This window comes from Urocitellus parryii, chromosome 3 (genome assembly GCF_045843805.1).
Source record: "Urocitellus parryii isolate mUroPar1 chromosome 3, mUroPar1.hap1, whole genome shotgun sequence".
Lineage (NCBI taxonomy): Eukaryota > Metazoa > Chordata > Mammalia > Rodentia > Sciuridae > Urocitellus > Urocitellus parryii.
In genome coordinates, this window is record NC_135533.1 from 34,471,805 (window position 1) to 34,487,358 (window position 15,554).

Sequence of the window (15,554 nt, forward strand, 5' to 3'; positions counted from 1 at the left end):
CTCCTCCCAGACTTCACCTCATCTCCACCTCAGTGATTAAACATAATGAGGGCACTGTCTTTATCCTTGTGTACCAAGCCAATTCTCCTTTACACTGTTTCCTCCTTCCCATGACAAGGACTATGTCCTGATTTTTTTTTTCTCCACCTAAATCTCAAATGTGCCAGTAGTTATCTCACTACTGGATTTCAAGCTGTGGAGACATGATGGTGGTGTGCTGGACAGCTGTGCCATCTAGATGAATGACTTTGGAACAAGATTCTGATAGTAAGGAGACAAAAATCATTGAGTATGGTAGACTTCCAAAAACCTTGGTATCTTAGACAAGAGGTTAGAAAAACTACTGCCCATAGACCAAAGCTAGCTAGCTGCCTATTTTTGCAAATAAAAGTTTTACTGGACTGAAGCCACACTCATTTATCTGTTGCCTGTAGCTATTCTAGTGTACAATGACAGGTCATTGCAAGGGAGTCTGCCCCACAGTACCTCAAATACTTATTACCTGTTTCTTCACAGAAAAGTGTGCTGACCTCTGGTGTAGACTAAAGAGCAGACTAGAGACTAGATGTAAGTAGCTGGTATCATATGTGATTATTTTCATGACTAGAGAATTTTTAAATGGTTTATATAAGATCATGCTACCTAAGGAACAAAGGGAGGAGATCTGAGAAGGGAGCCTCTGTTCCCCTAGGAATGATCCTAGAACTCCCTTTGAAACTACTGGATTCTCTCAGCATTTGGACAGTACCCCACAGTAGCTCTCAACTGACTGACCATGAGCTGCTTATTGTGTGGATGACAGTTCCAAGGTAAATGGACAACAACTTATTTGAGAGGATGCCACCTGATTAAAGAAGCCAAAAATAACTTGGCAGACTGAATAAAATGCTGAAAAATTGAAGACCCATTTGGGAGTCTTCACCGACTTACAAGCAGTGGCCAATGACCTGGCCACATGGTCATGTAGAAAGCAGTGAGAACCTGGCCTCTTAAAGAAATGCCCATGTGAGCCACAGCCCTATAGAAATTTGAGGAGTACATTTAAGATGTTCACCAAAAGAACTTGCCAAAGAATTGTCAAGCAGATATCCCTGTGCTGTCACTTTAAGTTGGCTCCTGGGTTCATTTAATCAGAAGACATGGTGGGAGATGCAGTAGTGAAAGTGGACTGAATCTAGACATGTTTCTCTCACACCCTTTGAAGCACAAAATTGCAACAAGAACTAGCAAAAGAGATGAAAGATATGATGGCTATGTGCAGCTTCCTTGGTGGGAAGGCCTTCATCAGAGCTGGCAAGTGAGACTGATGCTGTTAGCCCCAGGGGGGTCCTGACAGGAATAGATACCAATTCCAGGCTGGGCTGTTTAGCCAGTGAAGGATACAAACATTAAGAAGACTCAGCGCAGAAGACTGCCTGAGGTTAGACCAGCAATCATCATTGCTTCAAACCAAAGAACACACACTATAGCTCATAATATTCAACGCTGGGCAGAGAGACATCCTCTGAGTAACAGTTTTAGGAGTAGATCACCTAAAGTGGAGAGAGAACAGCATGGAGGATTGGCTTCCACCTTCTCACACATGTGACCCCACTTGGCCTGAGAGGAACTGGAGAAGTGTCCCCACTAGATGTTATTACTGTTTTTCTGGTGAATGTGGAGGAGAGGGGAACTCACCTTGGAAAGAGAAATGCTGGAAAAGGATGCTGGTGTAACTATGATAATGTCTTTTTTTCCCCCCACATCACCTGAAAAGGAAAATATATACTGCCACAGAACAGTATGTACCTGAAGTAAGGACGATTTCTCATCAAGAAATTTTAAGTGTGGTTTTAAACCTATGTCAGAATTCCTAAGGGCCTCATGGGTGTGGGTTGTATCTTCACTGCATCTGGCAAAATGGGGGTTAATGGTGAATGCAGCCATGTTGCCTGGAGGCAGAAATAGCCCACTAGTTCTGTACCCACTAACCTTATTCTTCTGCATGGGAGTGGACTAAGAGTGAAGCACTTGCTAGAGTAGTATTGCTGCCTAGGTTCTAGACCAGCACAATAGCTGCAGTTAATGTCTTTTTCAAAGGTGAAAAAAGGTTGTTAATGGAAAGAAGGAGGAATAAATAGAAGCCAAAGGCAAAAGTATAAATAAACGGGTTTTGAATTAAGAGAGATTCAGTATTAACACCTCAAAAGAGGCTCAGAGCAGGAGATGACATTGTCTCTGACCGCTATTATCTCAACTGCCTGAAAGGGTGAAGCTGCATGTTTGCTGAAACCTCTGCTTTTGGGACTTGAGGCGATGGTGTGAAAGCCTGGGAACCTGAATAGCCTCAGGAGACATAGTCTTTCAATATGATGATAAACTATACTAGTTATTAGTCACTGAGGGGATCTAATAATTTGTTACCTGTTGAATTGTATACCCCTTTGATGAAAGGGATCTATTGAAAAACCCAGAGGTGACCTGTGATAGGATAGACATTTTGGGGGTTTTGTCCATGGTTCCTAGCCCATAACTTCCTCTCTAAGTCAGGCCAAAGAAACTAGAATTCCTCTCTCTTGAAGTGAGTCAGAGAAACTCTAGAAGCTAACCATGAAGAAATCCTCTGACCCACCCTTTGCCATGAACAGGCAATAAGACCCTTCTTATTCCACAGGGGTCCTGCCCTATGCCTTAGAAGAAGGAGTACTTCACACAAGAAAGACCAGAAAGAATCTAAATAGACAGACTTTGTTGGATTTCCTCACCAGACTATTTAAAAAAATAAAACATGCTTATGTAATAAAATTGTCATCAAACTCAAAAGGACAGCGTTAGTAGAGAGCTTCTGGATGGCTCCACATGTGGAGATTGCTGGAGAGTGGTGTTTCCTGAGAGTCATGGATGCTCTGTGTCCCTTTCCCCGTATCCTGCTCTATGCATCTCTTCCTCTGTATCCTCTGTAATATCCTTTGTAATAAAACATAATTGTGTTAAAAACAGTTTCCTTGATACCCCTCCCTTCAAGATGCAAAGCTTAATTTCCCTTAAGTGTGGGCTAGACTTGCTTATTATGAATAGAATATGAAAGAAGTGATGAGATGTCATGTCTGAGATTAGGTGATGAAGAGACTGGCTTTGCCTTGGGTGTGCTTGATTTCTTGGATCACTTGCTACAGAGGAAGCTATATTGTGCAGATACTCAGAAAGTCAATGGAGAGCCCCAGTAGTGAGTAGTGAAGGCCTCTGGTCACCAGCATTCCAGAAACGAAGGCTCCTTGCCAACAGCCATGTGGAAACATCCTCCAGACCCAGCTGAGCCTTGTGATGACTGCAATATTATGACACCTTGTGCCAGAGTTGACTGCAATATCATGACACCTTGTGCTCCTGAGTTCCTGACCTTCAGAAACTGTGTAAGATAATACACATTGTGTTAAGGTACAAATTTGAGGGGAAATTTGTTATGTAGTGTTAGAGAACTAAAACATATAGCAGCTTTCCCCTCCAAACACATATACCCATTATTACCATTAATGTTACCCAAAGCCCTCTATATAATTCTGTCCTCTGGGTCCAGAAAATGAGACTTGCAGTTTTAGAATGGGTACTTTGAAAAAAAAAAAAAAGCCCTTTTGGACTAGGTTCAAATAAAACTTTCCAATACAAAATTTTGCAATTTGAACAGCTCATATGATATTCTGTCTCTGTTGTGTAAACCTAAAACTTAATTTGTCTAACATGAAACAACTTAAGAGAATCCAGTGTGAGGGGGCGGGGGGGAGGAGTGGGAATTAAAATCCTTGGAGAAAAGGATTTCCTGTGGAAGAGGATACAAGAAATAGTGAGATAGGTGATCAGTTCTTAAAGCCAAAAAGGAGTAAGGACAGAATTTCTCAAGAAAATTAGAAATATTTCTAGCTTTAACTTCTTGTTTTTTCCTTTACTTAACAGGAGTCCGATGACCTACTGGCTCTAAAATGGCCTATTCCATTCCATAGGCATCTGCATCTCTCCAAGAGGAGAAAGAAAATAAATGTTTTCAAAGGTTCCAGATCAGTGTCATGATGGTTTCTCTCATTCTTAACAGCCATTTTCTTAGCACTAAGAATTTGAACAATTAGATCATTTTTCCTCCAAAAGATTTTCTGATAACAAGGAATGGGTTCCCTTTCACACTACACTCGCTCTTGGCATCTGATTGAAGCACAACTTTGATGACATTCCTTTAACCAGAATTGGGTCTGGCCCTGCAAGTGATGGATGTTATTTCAAACCCCTGTCTGGAAGCAAGGTGGATAAAAGGTAGATGTAGGGCTCCACCAGGACCTGCCAAAGGGGGGAGAAGGGTTCATGCTGGAAAGGCAACCTTTTCTTAGGTTTTCTATTCCACTTTGTAAAGGAAAAGAGCTACACTCGAGGGACAGGAGTTAACAAAGGACACTGCTCATGTGCTGCAATAAACAGCCTGCCATTTTTCATATGGACTGGAATCAAAGCAGACAGGGTAATCTTATCTGACTCTCCATTCATCTGCCTCTTTGATTATAAACACCTGGTGTGGTCTCTTCTACTTCCCTTCCCAAGGACCACCCTGGAGCAAGGCCTAGGAGCTGTGTATGTAGAAGCTATTCCTAGTCAAATCCCTGAGTCTTTGTCCTGATTGCTCTCCTAAGTCTATGGGCAGTGCAGCAGATCCTGTGGGAAAACAATGGGGAGGAGAGATAGAATATGGCTGATACAGAGGTTGGAAGGAAGACAGGTGACTAACGACTTTGCTCTGGTGGGTGAAGGAATAGTTAAGGTGAGCTTTCCCAATATTTGTATGCCCTCTTGAAATACTTGATTTTGTTTTCATAAAACAAGCATATATTCCTGTTGTAATGTTTGGTAAAAGACAAGGAGGCAACAGGATCTTCATTTTGCTGGACTGTTGACAATTGTCCTCTTTTTTCTGCCTGTACCACCTTCTCACTTTCCATCTGTCAACCAGTTTGCAGCAGAAAGCAGATATGGCTTAACAGGCTATTTTATATAATTTATAACATAAAGTCAAGGTGAAAATCAAGGAAGTGATTAACATGAAAATTAATGCTTAGCCTCACTAGTAATCAAAGCAATGCAAATTACAACAGGTTGTTGCCTTTAAATTGGCAAAGAATAAAGATATAAATCTCAATGCTGAGGGCAGGGGTCTGGTCACTGTTTTGGTTTGGATCTCCAACATCTCTCAAAGGCCCTTATGTTGAAGACTAGGTTGCCAGCCTGTGGGATTATGAATGTGGTAGAAACTTGAGGAGGTGGAGCCTAATGGAAGAAAGTTAGGTCACTGGGGGGAACCATACTCTCAAAGGAGATCTTGGGACCCCAACCCCTTCCTGCCTCTCTTTTTGCTCTCTGGCTGCCATGAAGTGAATAGATCTCCTCTGCCATGTGCTCACCACAATGATACACTGTACTGCCATAGGCCCACAGTGGCAGAGTCAAGCAATCACAGGCGAGACCTCTGAATCCATGAGCCAAGATAAATCTTTCCTCATAAGTTATTTATGTTGTGTATTTTGTCACAGCACAGAAAGCTGACTAACACAGTCAGTCACTCATATCATTCTGTGAGAAGAATAAACTGGCATATCCTTTATGAACAACAGCATGGCAGCACTCAACACCATGGCACAAAAGCAGGTTACAAACCTGCGTGATCCACCCTAAGAATGAGATCCTAAATAGATTGTTATACTCCATGTATGAATAATATGTCAAAATACACTCTACTGTCATGTGTATCTAGAAAGAATTTTTTTAAAAAACTGTGATCCCTATGTTTTGTGAAAATATGTGAGTAAAAAGAAGGTATAAAAATTAATGGTGGTTTTATAAGGGTGGGTAATTCTATAGCATTTGCTTTCCTGTTTTCTAAGTTTTGTGTATTAGCACCTGATAACCTTGTAATTTAGGAAACAATGCATGATAATTTCTAAACATCAGGGGGGGAAGGTAAAGGAGAAAAAGAATGGGAGCAAAGGATTTCATTTCAATCGAAATAAGCAGCAGGTCTCTTGAAACCAAGGTAGCTTGAGAGAATTCGTTGGCAGCGTTAACTTTGGCTGAGTGGGAGAATCCACACGTGACATAGAGCTTCAGGCTTTATCCCCTTTTTCCAGAGAAAATGGCCCCAATATCATCCTTCTCTAAGGTAAATAGGATTAAATTATGTAGGCCTGAAATGAGGTTGAAGATGCCTGTGGGGAATGAGAGGACATAGCGTTTCCTGGAGTGTGGCCCATACTAACAGCCTTCTGCTCAGTGGAGATGGATTTGTGAAGTGGGCACCAGGAAGCCCAGAAATCTGTCCTCTGCTTCTTAAACTGCCTCATCTAGAAAACTGAAAAGAGATCCCTACCCCCACTCCCATAGCACCAAACCATAGAAGCCTGAAAATGGCAGAGAGATGATTATTGAACACGATTCACATTTCTATGTGATTTTATTGTATCCAGTGTTGTTTGATCTAGTTTTACAGAGATGCCTGAAGTGGGTTCCTGTGAGACAGACATGGATGCTTCAGTCATGGAGCTTGTTACCCTGGAATTTGTGTTAGAGATGATGGGCATGAGAGCACTAGACAGGCTGCAGTGGAATGTTGGTTGGGAATCACAGTGGAAAAGACCTTGGGACGTTCTTAATAAATCTTTGAATCTACAGCTGGCATAAGCCAGACAACAACTTGGGGATTCAGACATTGACTCGTTTATTCTTCTTGGCAAGTTTCTGCCCCTCATTCACAGAACTGGGTCTACGCACTGTGCTGATTCTGGTCAGCTGGCAGTCTGCACCTGGTAGAACATGTCTCTTCTTCATTAGGGAACTCAGTAGCAAAGGACACAGGAGAAATGCGCCAGACATTGGCATCAGACAGGGGTTAGTGATGGCCCTGTTAGCCTGGGATTTTTCATTTATATAAGGGAGATAATGCTTCTGTCTAGATCTTCTCAGCTACCATAGCAAAATACCACAGACTGAGTGACTTAAACAAAAAACAGAAATTTCTGTCTCACAATTCTAAAGACTGAAAGTCTTAGCTCACACTGGCAGGTTTGGCTTCTGGTGAAGCGCTTTCTAGTTTGAAGAGGGTGCTTTGCCCTCACACAGCTTTTTCTCTGAGACTAGGAGCAAACTTTCTGATGCCTCTCCTTATATGGATCACCCCTCTGCCTTATGACTTCATTTTTCCTTACTTAGTTACCTTCTAAATGCAGTGTCACTGGGGATTAGAATTTCAAACATATACAGTTTGAGGGGTACACAATTCAGTCCATAGCAGATACTTACTTCCATTAAGAAATGCAAATTAAAACCATTTCCCAGTCACTGGGATGGCCATAATGAAAAAGTCACGAAATGACAAGTATTGGCGAGACTGAAGAAATTGGAGCCCTTGCTTACTGGTGGGGGAGCATAAAATGATGGAGCCACTTGGGGAAGTAAGCGGACAGTCCCTCAAAAGACTAAATATAGAGTTACCATATCACCCAGCAAGTCCACATCTGGGTATAACTCAGGAAAATAAAAACGTATATGTAAGTAAAAACTTGTATACAAACATTCATAATAACATTATACATAATAGCCCCAAAGTAGAAACAACCCAGATATTCAGTAATTGATGACTGTGTTTGTCAAATCCATACAATTGAGCATTATTCAGCAATAAGAAAGAATGAAATACTGATAAGTTCTACATATATAAGACTTGAGAACATCATGCCAAGTGAAAGAGGCAAAAGACTACAAAGTGTATAATCCCATTAATAGGAAAAGTCCATAATAAGAAAATTATTAGAGTTAGAAAGGAAATTAATGGTCTGGGCCTGGGGAAATAGGAAGTCACTCCCAATGGATACAAATTTCCTCTGGGGATAACAAAAAAAATGACCTGGAATTAGATAATGCTGATGGTTGTGTGACCTTGTGAATATACCAGGAACCATGGGATCATACACTTACAAGGGTGAATTTGTGGCATGTGAAGTAATCGCAATTAAAAAAAATGAAGTAGGTTTTTGTGCATATAACACAGTGCCTGGTATAGAGTAACTATGTCAGGAAAGTGGCTGTTTTTATTGTCCATAGGCTACATAGGATCAGAACGAAGTAAGGGAGTAAACACATACACACAGCTCAGAGCTCAAGGGCAGTCACCCAACAAGTGTGCAGCAAACTTCCTCCTCCACTGTCTACTCTAAACTGTTTGCACCTTTCCTTGGTTTGGGTGGGGAGTGGGCAGTCAGGAAAATCAGTCTGAGGACTCCCTGCAAAGTAGCTGGAGAAGGAAGCTCCCCAGAGTCCATACATTAATCAAGCCTCTTCTAATGAGGAGTTTCTAAAATTAATGGTGTCTTCACTGGTGTGCAGAGGGTGCTCCACTCTCCCTGGCTGCCCAGGGAGGAGGCCAGAGTGGGAGCAGGTGATTTTCCCATAGAACTCCTCCACCATCTTCCCTGAGATCCTGAGTGCCTGTGCCCTCACCCTGACCAGGCCTGGAAAACAAGGCCAGGAGTCCAGGACTCTTGAGTCTCAGTCTGGGCCAACTTCTGTCTTTTCAAGGTGCTTTCTGTTTAATCAGGGACCTGGTTTACAGGGTAGAACACTAGCCTGCTCGGCTCTGGGCTTCGCCCCTTGGGCTGGTTCTGAGGGCAGGTAACAGATGGGTGGCAAACTGCAGGTAGCTGCACTTGGGCTAGTGTGCGCTCAGGATTTGCTGTCTCCCTGCTAGCTTTCTCCTTTCCCGCTGGAGCCAGAGTCACCGCTCACCCAGGACACAGCTCCTATTGGCTGGATAAAAATACACCTCAGTGTGACCGCTGAGGCCCACGCATGGCCATCTCAGCCTTTCAGGGCAAGGAGAGAAGAAAGAGTACAGAAGGCTGGGGCTTCCCTGCTGAGAAAGGGGACAGGAATGTTTCTGACTCTAATTGTTCATCGACCTCTTTAAGAATTTATGCAAGGTCTAGACCATTTCCTCGGGTTAAATAACCACAGTAGGTGCATTTTCAAAAACTCACATATGATCTCAGAGGATGTACAGACTCGTGAAACTAAGACACCCATAAATCCCCAGACCAGAATAGAGTTTCTAACAGGGCCGAGAGAATTTATAACTCAGCCATCAGAAATAGAGATGAATTGGTGAAAGAGAATGGAAGCAGGGTGTGGATCTCTCAGTGCCGGGTCAGGGAAGCTGTGGAGGATGCCGGAAGTGAGGTTCAGGGCCAGATATACCAGCAGGAGACACCTCAGACCAAAACCAATAAGAGGACTCCCTGCAGGGTAGCTGGAAAAGGAAACTCCAGAGAGGCGATACTAATCCAACTTCTTCTGATGAGGAGTTTCTAAAATTAATGGTGTCCTCACTAGCAAGCAAAGTGTCGGTCTCTCTCTGGTTTCAGAGTTCTCCTGAGCACTTCTGCACAGCTCTTTTCTAGAATAAGTCATGGAGAAGGTACTTATCCCACGCTGAGGCTGTGTTCAGGGGGTCTATCCAGCAACAGAGAAAGGGGCATCCTAGCAACCCTGGGCATTCTACTGAAATGCTCAGGGTGCCGGACAAAGTGGAAAAGGAAGAGGTTGTTGGAGCCTGAGGGACATCAGAATTTGATTGCTTTTAATCATGTTCTCAAGGAGAATGAACATGGGCTCAGTGGCTGCTGCTGAGTGCTTGAAAGTTTTAAAGCAAGACTTTGGGACCTTGAAGACAACAAGACCCTCAGTTCAGTTTGTTCCAAGTGGTCAGAGGGCATAACATAAATGTTCATTTTATATTAAGGGCAAAGATTCTATTTTCAGAGGAGAATGTAAAGAGATGCAACTCATCAAAGGGACTTAGATGAGCTGTGGGTGTTCAGTGACACTGTGTCCTTAAAGTGATACAGCAACTGGGTCTGATTCCATGCTCCAGTCACTCCCAGCCATCTCACCACCCCACCACGCATCTTTTCTGCACCTTTCTACTCCGCTGGCTCTTTCTTTGCAATGGCTTAAGGCTCCTATTGCTTTGTGGTAACTGTGCATTTCTTCTGTTAATTTTGGCTACTGCTTTTGTAATTGACAGATTCATTCATATTATCTCCAGCCCAAAATCAAAGGGGAGAGAATCTGATAAACTCTGACACTTCTCTGGGTGAAAAGTTATTCTGCCAGGCCTACCGCACTGGCTTCCTGAGCTAGTCAGCTGAGACCAGGAGGTCTGTGGCTGACAGCATGACTTACTTGACTACAACTGTGTCTTTCCTGGCAGAACAGGAGCCAGGAATGCTTAAAAGTGGGGACAGGGGTGTGGCAGGCATCTTGAATGTTGGTCTGTAACAGTACTTTCCCATGGAATTTTTGCCATCTCCCATGAGGAAACAGAACTGCCAATATTACAAGACCCTGGTACACTAAAACCCAAACACCACCAACAAAACAAAATAAAACCTTTTCTAAGTATTACATAAATATATTTGTCTTTCCTTCAGACTAAATAGACTCCACTGTTGCAGGATTTTCAAAATCAATTTTAGATCAAGAGTTTTTAATTCTTTTTTATTTCTTTTCTTTTTTCTTTTTCTTTCTCTCTCTCTCTCTCTCTCTTTTTTTTTTTTTTTTGTATTGGGAATTAAACTCAAGGGCACTTTACCACTGAGCCACATCGCCAGCTCTTTTTATTTTATTTTATATTTTGAGGGTTTTGCTAAGTTGCTTAGGGCCTCGTTAAGTTGCTGAGGCTAGCCTTGAACTTGTGATCCTCCTGCTTCTGCCTCCTGAGAGGTATAGGCATGTGCCACTACACCTGGCCAGAGTCTTTTTTAAAGGGATGGTAGCATTATATTCCAGCTACCCTGTCCCATTTCCCAGCCCCTGCAGTGAGGCAAAGCCACGTGGCCATTCCTAAGTAATGAAGGGAGAATAAGGGTGCCATTACTACGATGAAGCCTAGAACAGCCAACAGAACCTCTAGCTCTGCTCTTTATTGCTGAGGACACTGTGAAACTCACCTGTTTCATGTGATCAGCTTCTCACTGAAGCACGCTCTAGCCTATCCTGACTTACACTCGGAAGGGTGTTGGCAGACACCCCACGAATACCACCACCTTCCTTCACCAGGAGGTGCATCCATCACCCCGATCTGCATCCCAGGCTGACTTTCTCTGCTTCAGGAGATGGATGTCTTAGGCTCTACTTCCCCATGAGTGCTGACGTCCCTTTTGGAGGATCCAGAAATGAATTTCTTTCTTTTGTTAGAGTCATACTTCATTATTGAGGCATAAATGACATACAGTACAATTCATCATTTTTAGTGTATAGCTGTATGGATTTTGACGAACACTAACAGTGGTGTCATCATCAATATAATCAATTAACCCCCAAATTCTCCTGGGCCACCAGAAGTCAACCCTCACCCCCAACCTCAGCCCCTGGCTAACACTGGTCTGATATCTGTCTACATAGCTGTGCCATTTCCTGTCGTACAAATATGTCGTACAGTATGAAGCTTTGGCCAAAGGACAACTGACCACTTTTTGCCTTGGGATACTTGTAGAATTACAGAAACTTTCCATGATAATACCAAATTCTCATATACTATCATTTTCCCACTTCCCCTCTTATTAACATCTTCCATAGCTATAGGAGAGTTGTCAAAATCAAGAAATCTACATTGGTGCAGTACCATATTTTTTCACCTGTGCATTATGTTTATATTTGTGCATTTTAATTACAGAGTAATATTTATTTGGATCACACCCATTTTTCCCAATGATGTCCTTCTTCTACTCTAAAATCCAACCCAAGATTCTACATAGCATTCAGTCCTCATGGATCCTTGGTCTTCTCCCATCTGAGATAGTTTTTCAGTTTTTTTCCTTCTTCTTTTATTTATTTATTTATCTATCTATCTATTTATTTATTTATTTTTGTGATGTTGGTACCTTTGAAAAGCACTGACCCTGATCAGGTATTCTTTAGAATGCCTCTCAATTTGGATTTGTTTGAAATTGTTCTTTCTAGATTGGGGGGTGTGTGTCTGGGGGGAAGAACACCACAGAGGTAAAATGCCACTCCAGTTGCATCCTAGGAGGGGGTACATGATATCAGTGTGAATTTCTATGTTGGGTGGTGTCAATAGCTTGCTTCTGTTTACTGCTAAATAATCCTTCATTATTTGCATATATCATAGGTTTTCTTTTTTCTTTTTAATCCTTTCAGCAGTTGAAGGATATTTGGGTTGTTTCCAGTTTTGGAGATTATGAATAAAGCCGCTACACATTCATAGACAGGTCTCTGTGCAAACATAATTTTTTTTTCTCTCCACGGATAAATTCCTAGGTGTGGGGTTGCTGGGTTGTATGGAAAGTTTGTGTTTAACTTTCTGTGAAACTGCCAAACTGTTTCCTAAAGTGGCTGTTCCATTTTGCATCCCCAGCAACAACATAGGAGCGTTCTCATTGCTGTCTCCTAACTTCTTTTGATCAGTGTTCCAGTTCCTGACGCATTTAAAAATACCTTTAAGATGGGTGAGTTTTGCAGTGCGCCCCTCTAGTCCAGCCAAGAACCCGCTTCATGTCTCCTAGCCTCCGCACATCTTGTTCAGCTTTATGGAAAAATTAGCGACAACTTATTTGTTAGACTTTTGGGTCTTGTCTTCTTCCCCACTCCATTCCCATTATATTTAAGAAGGAGTTAGTAAGTAGTAATGGGGAGAGAAAAATGGAACTTAAGGTAACTGAGGGAGCAGCCCCTGTCTCCCACTTCAGTAACATTTTACCAAGTAAACCCCGGGGACACTTGTGACCACATTTTTGTGCATTTGTGTGCAAGTACAATGCTAAAGTCTTGGGTGCACATAATCCTTGAAATAATGAGGAGGACGACTGCTACTGTCCCTATTTTATGAGTGAGAAAATGGAAACTCAGCTGGGGAGTCTTGGTTTGACCACGGGTTTGTCTGGCTTCAGAGTAAACTCTCGACACTGCTCTAACCTGCTATCCTAGAGTCCACCTCCAGGGGTGTATTTAATAACTGGCTTCTGAAAAGAAAAATAAAGGGTGTGAAGAAGGAAAAGAAAGATTGGTTCTTAAGGGAACATTGCCTGTCTTTGAGTTGTTGTTGTTGTTTTTTTTCTACAGCTCTCAATTTCTTGCAAATAACTGGATGTAGAAGAAACTTGGCCTGGGAGTCAGATGACATGGGCTCTAGTTCTGGTTTTCCACCAACTTTGAGTTTGTTTTTGGTAAACCTTTGGTCCCTGGGTTTCCTCATCTGGAGATAAGTGTATTGGATGCAAAAGGCCCTAGGACTCCTTTTGTGCTGCCTTGCAGTGGGCTGGCAGGTAGGAGAACTTCTGTAGCCACTGGGAACTCTAAACTTCTAGCACAAGTGCCTGAGGGGGTGAGATGGGGAGGAGGGGTAGCTTCTAAAAGGGACCCTGCAGGGGGTTTTCCCCCCAAACCTTCCAGGCCTTTTATGTCCATCCTTTTCCCTCTAGCAACAGCATCCCAGTTTTACCTGGAGTAATCATTCTTTCTCTTTTTCTCAGTTCATGGGAGACAGAGTCCAGGGACAGGCATATAAAAGCTGGTAAACATCATATTTTCAAGGGCTGGGGATATAGCTCAGTTAGTAGTAGAGTGCTTGAACAAGGCCCTGGGTTCAATCCTCAGCACCATACCCCACCTTGCCTCTTGACCCCAGTGGACCCCAATGGAGGAGTAACACAGGACCCAAAGCAGGCTCAATTCCAAGAAACTGGCTGGAGATGTTGGTGGCCATTTTGCCTCTCGGTGAGAAGTTTGTTGAAAGAAATGGAAGGAAACAGAGCTGGGTACTGCTGAGGGGACAGTTGTGGAGGATATCAGCTGAGTCCCATTGCTCCTCAATCCAGCTGTGCCTGAAGCCTTCACCTAGACTTAAGTTACCTGAGCAAGTAAGTCAGTTTGAGTTGGATTACACTTCAGTAATGCTGTGCTCTTTGATATCTCTCTCTCTCTCTCTCTCTCTCTCTCTCTCTCTCTCTCTCTCTCTCTCTCTCCCCTCTCTCTCTCTCTCTTCTGGAATCCCAGTTACTTTTGTTTAAACAAACAAAAAAACATTAACTCTAAAAGCCCCATGAAAAACTGGAGTCTAAGGCAGTATTGGTTGCTGCCACTCCCTGTCCCACACCCATCATAAATACTGCTCATTTACAAGATTCCTTCTCCGTGCAGAATTCTTGGCAGCCTTTGCCAATCATTTGGAGCTGTGTCCAGGCTGAAGTCTGTTTTCCAACAGAGCTGAAGAGACCTGCATCGCTGCATTGTGAGTGTGCCAGTTGGAGGACTGGGAAGCCCGTTGACATCAAAGCATATGATTAAGTTCCATGGCTTGTCCGGAGGACACTCGTTGATCACAAAGACAGGTGCAACTTTGCTATATTGGCAAAATCAAACAGTGTTAATATTTAGCTCTGAGTCTTGGCCAGAGTGGCTCCTCAGGAGGGGTCTCTGCAATAGCCACTGAGGCAGGGAAGTCTGGAGTCTAGCTAGCCTGCTCAGGAGCTGCATGCAGCTTGGGCAGAAGCGAGAGAGGCCTGGCAGGTGCCGTCTTCACCCAGATGGCTGGGCAGCCTCACATGGCACCTTCAGCGTTCAGCTCTGGCCCCACACCACTTGTAAAAACCTAGCTTAAAGCACAATGGGTGAGCCTGATCCTCAAGGCCCACCAGTGGGCCACTCAGGGCTCTCCCAGGGCTGTCAGCTTCGAGCACGTCACGTTTTCTCAAGGCATGAACCTCCAGCAGAAAGTGTTGGTTTTTCCTAAGTTGGTGCATTTCTAATTCTGCAGCTGACGGATGCTTTTCTCACTCTCCCAGAACTCAAAATCAACTTGACATTTCTAAAATTACATTTTGAAGGGAATGAATCTATAACGTGCACCAAGCACACATGCCAGCTGGGGGGAAGAAAAAAAGGAGGAAACAGAATCATTTCTGGCTCCTTCCCTCAAATGTGTGTATTCTTTATCTGTTTGCAGGGAGGCATTTCAGACCATGGAAAGTGGTCCAGGAACAGGAACTCTGCACTCTCCAGGGGTCCACCACCATTGTGGCTCACACTGGCCTCATGGCATGGAATGAAAACAAGGGAGAAACAAGACTGGACTTGAGAGGGTAAGGCACCTTTGTCATCTCCATGCCAGAGCCAGGCTGTGGGCAGCTGGGGAGGGCCCCTGAGGAGGATCCCAAAGGAAGCCCCTGGCGGGCTGGCGCACACAGCAGCTGCTTCTCCTTAAACTGGAGAGGTGGTTGAGGGGCTTTGTGTGAGCCTCGATCAAAACACGCCTATCAAAAGGGATCAAGAGGCTGGCCAAGTGGACTGCAGATGGGAAGGGGAATGGAATCCTTTTCTTTTTTTCCTTTCTTTCTTTCTTACAAAAATATAAAGAAAATTCAGGGAGAAAATGTCTCCAAGGGCAATTCTTTCCTGTTCCTTGTAGCTAAGCCTGTCCAAGCCACCACAATGCTCTCCCCTCCACCCACAGATCAATTTTAAAATGCAGCCTG